The sequence below is a fragment of the Stegostoma tigrinum genome, chromosome 47 (genome assembly GCF_030684315.1).
Source record: "Stegostoma tigrinum isolate sSteTig4 chromosome 47, sSteTig4.hap1, whole genome shotgun sequence".
Lineage (NCBI taxonomy): Eukaryota > Metazoa > Chordata > Chondrichthyes > Orectolobiformes > Stegostomatidae > Stegostoma > Stegostoma tigrinum.
The window spans coordinates 8,983,111-8,988,770 of NC_081400.1; the positions used below are offsets into that span (position 1 = coordinate 8,983,111).

The 5,660-nt window shown below is 44.8% G+C and overlaps 1 long non-coding RNA gene across 1 annotated transcript; it reads left to right on the forward strand.

Annotated features, from left to right (window-relative positions):
• The first annotated feature begins 347 nt into the window (after positions 1-347).
• Positions 348-1,441, forward strand: LOC132207456 (uncharacterized). The gene is made up of 3 exons (XR_009443470.1): positions 348-443; positions 562-706; positions 1,332-1,441. It is a non-coding gene; the product is annotated as an uncharacterized LOC132207456 (long non-coding RNA).
• Positions 1,442-5,660: the final 4,219 nt, after the last annotated feature.

Sequence of the window (5,660 nt, forward strand, 5' to 3'; positions counted from 1 at the left end):
TTATACTCTTGATAACATATCAATATTTCTTACAATAGGATTGATCCTACATTGTCAAAGCCATCAGATTTAAATGTAATTGGTTTCTGGTTTCAAAGTGCCTGGTTCAAACTGATGACCTAAATTCACAAGCTTGTTGTCTTGGTGCTGTCTAGGTACTTGCAAATTTTCAAGCTGCTGCTCAAAGACATCCATTTTAAATCGAAAGAGGCCGATATTTTAAAGGAGTCATGCAATACTTTCTCCCCGAGCATTGTACGCCCCAAATACTTAATTCCTGCCTCCCAGTCTCCAAGCAACCCGTCCAACTTCACAAAACTGGTCTCTCTCAACATATACACTGGGCACAGTCTGAGAGCATTTGAACCTTAATCTGAGTGGAAATCTGTTCTCGATCACTTTAACATCAGGAGAAATGCTTATTAAGTTGGAAGATTTTGGAAGTTAGTGAGTGATGAGGTTTTACTCTCCCTTTCTGCTTCATAGCGTCTTGGCCTTGTTCTCATTGCTTTCTGTCTCTTTCTCTCTTTCTCTCTTTCTCTCTGTCTCTGTCTCTCTCAGGCAATTTGCAAGAGACTGGAAGTTTGGATGCAGACAGAGGGAAGCATAACTGTTTTTTTGGAGTGGGAATCATGTCTGGGTCTCAGGCTCTGAAGAAAAGTCCCCGGCCTTTTCACGTGTCAGCACTGGGACCGTCCTGAGACAGGTTTACAACTTTCTGTTTCTATTCACTGTGTTTAATATCAGAGGGGTGCACTGGCAAAAGGAAAAAGAGTATTATTATTTAAGACAGACAGTAGGAATTGCCGGTGCTGGAGAACCTGAAATAACAAGGCGGAGAGCTGGATGAACACAACAGGCCAAGCAGCATCAGAAGAGCAGGGAAGCTGATGTTTTGGGTCGAGACCCTTCTTCAGAAATGGGAGAGGGGAAGAGGATTCTGAAATAAATAGGGAGAGAGGGAGAGGCGGATAGAAGATGGATAAAGGAGAAGATAGGTGGAGAGGAGACAGACAGGTTAAAGGGGAAAGGTTGGAGCCAGTAAAGGTGAGTGTAGGTGGGGAGTTAGAGAAGGGATACGTCAGTCCAGGGAGGACAGACAGGTCAAGAAGGCAGGATGAGGCTCGTAGGTAGGAGATGGGGGTGGAGCTTGAGGTGGGAGGAGAGGATAGATGGGAGTAAGGAAAGGTTAGGGAGGCAGGGATAGGCTGGGCTGGTTTTGGGATGTGGTCGCGGAAGGGGACATTTTGAAGCTTGTGAATCCCACATTGATACCATTGGGCTGCAGTGTTTCCAAGCAAAATATGACATGCTGTTCCTGTAACTTTCAGGTGGCATCGTTATGGCACTGCAGGAGGCCCAGGATGGACATGTCATCTGACGAGTGGGAGGAGGAGTTGAAGTGCTTCACGACTGGGAGGTGCAGTGGTTTATTGCGAACTGAGCGTAAGAGTTCCACAAAGCAGTCTCCACTTGGTTTCCCTGATGTAGAGGAGGCCACAACGGGAACAGCAGAAGCAGTATACCACATTAGCAGATGTGTAAGTGCACGCCTGCTTGATGTGGAAAGTCTTCTTGGGGCCTGGGATGTGGGTGAGGTGGGAGGTGTGGGGGCAGGTGTAGCACTTCCTGCGGTTGCAGGGAAAAGTGCCAGGTGTGGTGGGGCTGGAGGGGATTGTGGAGTGGCTCAGAACTGAAGGAGAACTAAACAGTAATGGTAGTTAAGATTGCTGATGATGTATTGAAGTAGGCTTTGCACTTGTTTCTCTCAAATTCTGACAGTGCAACAATTTGTCTTTCAGAGCTTCATTGCATTAAACAATTGCAGTATTAACAACCCGCTTTGGACCAGTAATGTTCACAACGTCAGTCGGGTTACATTCAGTGCCCAATGAATAACAAACAAATTTCCATGATTCTTCCCAATAATACCATAAGGCCATAAGACAAATGAGCAGAAATTAGGCCATTCGGCCCATCAAGTCTGCTCCATGGTTCAATCGTGGCTGATAAGTTCCTCAACCCCATTCTCCTGCTTTCTCCCTGTAACCCTTAATCCCCTTGATAATCAAGAGCCTATCTATCTCAGTCTTAACTGTCCTCAATGACCTGGCCACCATGGCCTTCTGTGGCAGTGAATTCTATAGATTCACCACTCTCTGGATGAAGAAGTTTCTCCTTATCTCCGTTCTAAAAGGTCTTCCCTTTACTCTAAGGCTGTGCCCTCGGGTCCTAGACTCCTACCAAAGGAAGCATCTTCCCAACATCCACTTTGTCCAGGCATTTTAGTATTCTGAAAATTTCAGTAAGATCCCCTCTCATCCTTCTAAACTTCAATGAGTATAGTCCTAGAGTTCCTCATATGTTAAGCTTTCAATTCCGAGGGCCATTCTCATCAACCTGCTCTGAAACTGCTCCAGGGCCAGTATATCCTTCTTGAGATATGGGGCCCAAAACTGTATGCAATGCTTTAAATGTGGCCTCACCAGAGCCTTATAAAGCCTTATTAGTACATCCCTGACTTTATATTCAAGTCCTCTCAAAATAAATGTCAACATTGCATTTGCCTTCCTGACTACTGACTTTACCTGCAAGTTTACCTTGAAAGCATCCTGGACTAGAAGCTCCAAGTCTCTTTGCCCTTCCGACTTCTGAATTTTCTCCTGATTTAGAAAATAGTCCATGCTTTCATTCTTCTTACCAAAGTGCATGACTTTACACTTTCCCATGTTGTATTCCAACTGCCACTTCTTTGCTCACTCTCCCAACCTGTTAAGTCCTTCTGCAGCCTTGCTACTTCCTCAATACTACGAGTCCCTCAACCTATCTTTGTATCATCTATAAACTTAGCCAGAATGTGGACAGTTCTTTCATCCAGTTCATTAATGTGCAAAGTGAAAAGTTGTGGTCCCAGTGCTGGCTCTTGTGAAACACCACTCGTCACCAGCTGCCATCCTGAGAAAGACTTCTTTATCACTACTCCCTGCTTTCTGACAAAGAGTCAATCTTCTCTCCATGCTAGCACCTTGCCTCTAACACTGTGAGCCCTTATCTTACTCAGCAGCCTCCTGTGTGACATCTTATCAAAGGCCTTCTTAAAATCCAAGTAAATGGCATCCATTGGCTTTCCTTGGTCTACCCTGCTTGTTACTTCCTCAAAGAATTCTAGCAGATTTGTCAGGCATGACTGCCCCTTGATGAAGCCATGCTGACTTTACCCTATTTGACTATACACTTCCGAATATTGAGAAATCTCATCCTTTACAGAGGACTCCAAATGCTTGCTGAGGTTAGGCTAATCGGCCTGTAATTTTCCGTCTTTTTCCTTACTCCCTTTTTAAACAGTGGTGTCACATTAGTGATTTCCCACTTCTCTGGGGCCCTCCCTCTTTCTAGAGGTTCCTGAAAGATTACCACTAACCCTTCAGCTATCTCCTTTAGAACTCTAGGGTGTACGATCTGGCTCAGATGATTTGTCCACCTTTAGGGCAATCAGTTTTAGTAGCTCCTTTTCCTTGACGATGGCCACCATACTCAGCTCTGCCCACTGATTCTCTTGACTTTTTGGGATATTACTCGTGTCTTCCACTGTGAAGACCTATGCAAAGTAATTATTCAGTTCCTCAGCCAATTCCTTGTTCCCCACTACTATCTTCCCCTTTCCCTTTTCAAAACTGCATTCAGATAAGAAATGTGTGAAAGCACCAGGTTGATTCCAGGGCGGACACACCACTGACCTCTCACTCTTCTTTTTAAAGTGTTGCCTCCTCTCTCAGTGTTTGTTCAGAATGAATATAGAACATAGAACAGTTCAGCACAGGAATGGGCCCTCCAGTCCACAATGTGTGCCAAACATGACATCAAATTAAACTAATCCTTTTCGCCGCCCTTGGTCCATATCCCTCCATTCCTTGCATATTCATGTGCTAATCTGAAAGGCTCATAAACTCCCCTATTGTATCTGCCTCCAACCCCAGCCCTGGCAGCGTGTTCCACACTCTGTTGGCAAAAAATTTGTGCCTCACACCTCCTTTGAACTTTCCCCCTCTCACTTGAAATGCATGCTCCCTAGTTTTAGACATTTCCATTCTGGCAGAAGGATTCTAACCATCAACCCAATGCATGCATTTCATTGTTTGAAAGATTGCATCAAATATTTCATCAGCCTCTGCTGCTCCACAGAAAACAACCTGAGTTTTTTTTCTTGCCTCTCCTTATATTTCATACCTTCTAATCAAGAAAGCATCCCAAGTAAACACATTCTGCACCCTTTCCGGGCATCCATATCCTTCTTGTACTGTGGTGATCAGAGTTGAAAGCAATAATCTAATTGTTGTCTAACAAAAGCCTTATAACGCTGCAACATTACATCCTGATCCTTGTACTTAATTGCCTGAACAATAAAGGCAAGCATACCATATGTCATCTTTATCACCCTATCCATACTTGTGGTTACGTTCAGGGAGCAATGGATTTGAACCCCAAGATCCTTTGGTACATTAATGATGTTTCAGGTCTTGTCATTAAGTGTATATTTTTCCTTAAGATTTGATCTCCCAAAGTGCAGTACCTCACACTTACAAGGATTAAGCTCCGTCTGCCATTTCTCTGCCCAGATTTGCAACTGATCTATGCCCTGCTGTATCCTTTGACAATATTTTACACTATCCACAAACTTTGTATTGTCTGCAAACTTACTAACTCGCCAATTTACATGGTCATCCACATCATTTTTATACATATCACAAGTCCCAATATGAATCCCTGTGGAGCACCACTAGTCATGGACCTCCAGCTTGGAAAACAACCTTCCACCACTCCTGCCTGCCTTCAATGGTTTGGCAAATTCTGAATCCATGCCGTCAATTCACTGGGGGTTCCATGCATCTTAAACTCTAGATGATTCCGCCATTAGTGACCTTGTCAAAAGACGTAGTAAATCCTTTAAAATCCACTAAGAGCTAGCTAATTTTTAGAGTCTCAATGACTCTTCATCTGAGCGCTGGTGAAGAGTCACCTCGACTTGCAAAGTTTGCTTCTCTCTCTATGGATGGATGCCTGAACCGTTTTGATTCCGAGCGTTTTTTGTATTCAGTGCAGATTTCAGAATCTGCAGTAATTTGACCCTACAACTGGAAGCTCGGAATCTTTGTTTTCGGAAAGAAAGTAGGTGACTGCAAAGTGGTCACCCACTCCGTGCGTTGTATCCCCCAGTGTATCGGGGACGACACGTGTATTGTATCCCCCAGTGTATCGGGGACGACACGTGTATTGTATCCCCCAGTGTATCGGGGACTACACGTGTATTGTATCCCCCAGTGTATCGGGGACGACACGTGTATTGTATCCCCCAGTGTATCGGGGACGACACGTGTATTGTATCCCCCAGTGTGTCGGGGACGACACGTGTATTGTATCCCCCAGTGTATCGGGGACGACACGTGTATTGTATCCCCCAGTGTGTCGGGGACGACACGTGTATTGTATCCCCCAGTGTGTCGGGGACGACACGTGTATTGTATCCCCCAGTGTGTCGGGGACGACACGTGTATTGTATCCCCCAGTGTATCGGGGACGACACGTGAGCAGTAAATGCAGTAAGTAAATTTGTGTGTCATGCAGGTAAAGCACTACTTCTCCAGGTAGTATCAGTGATAATG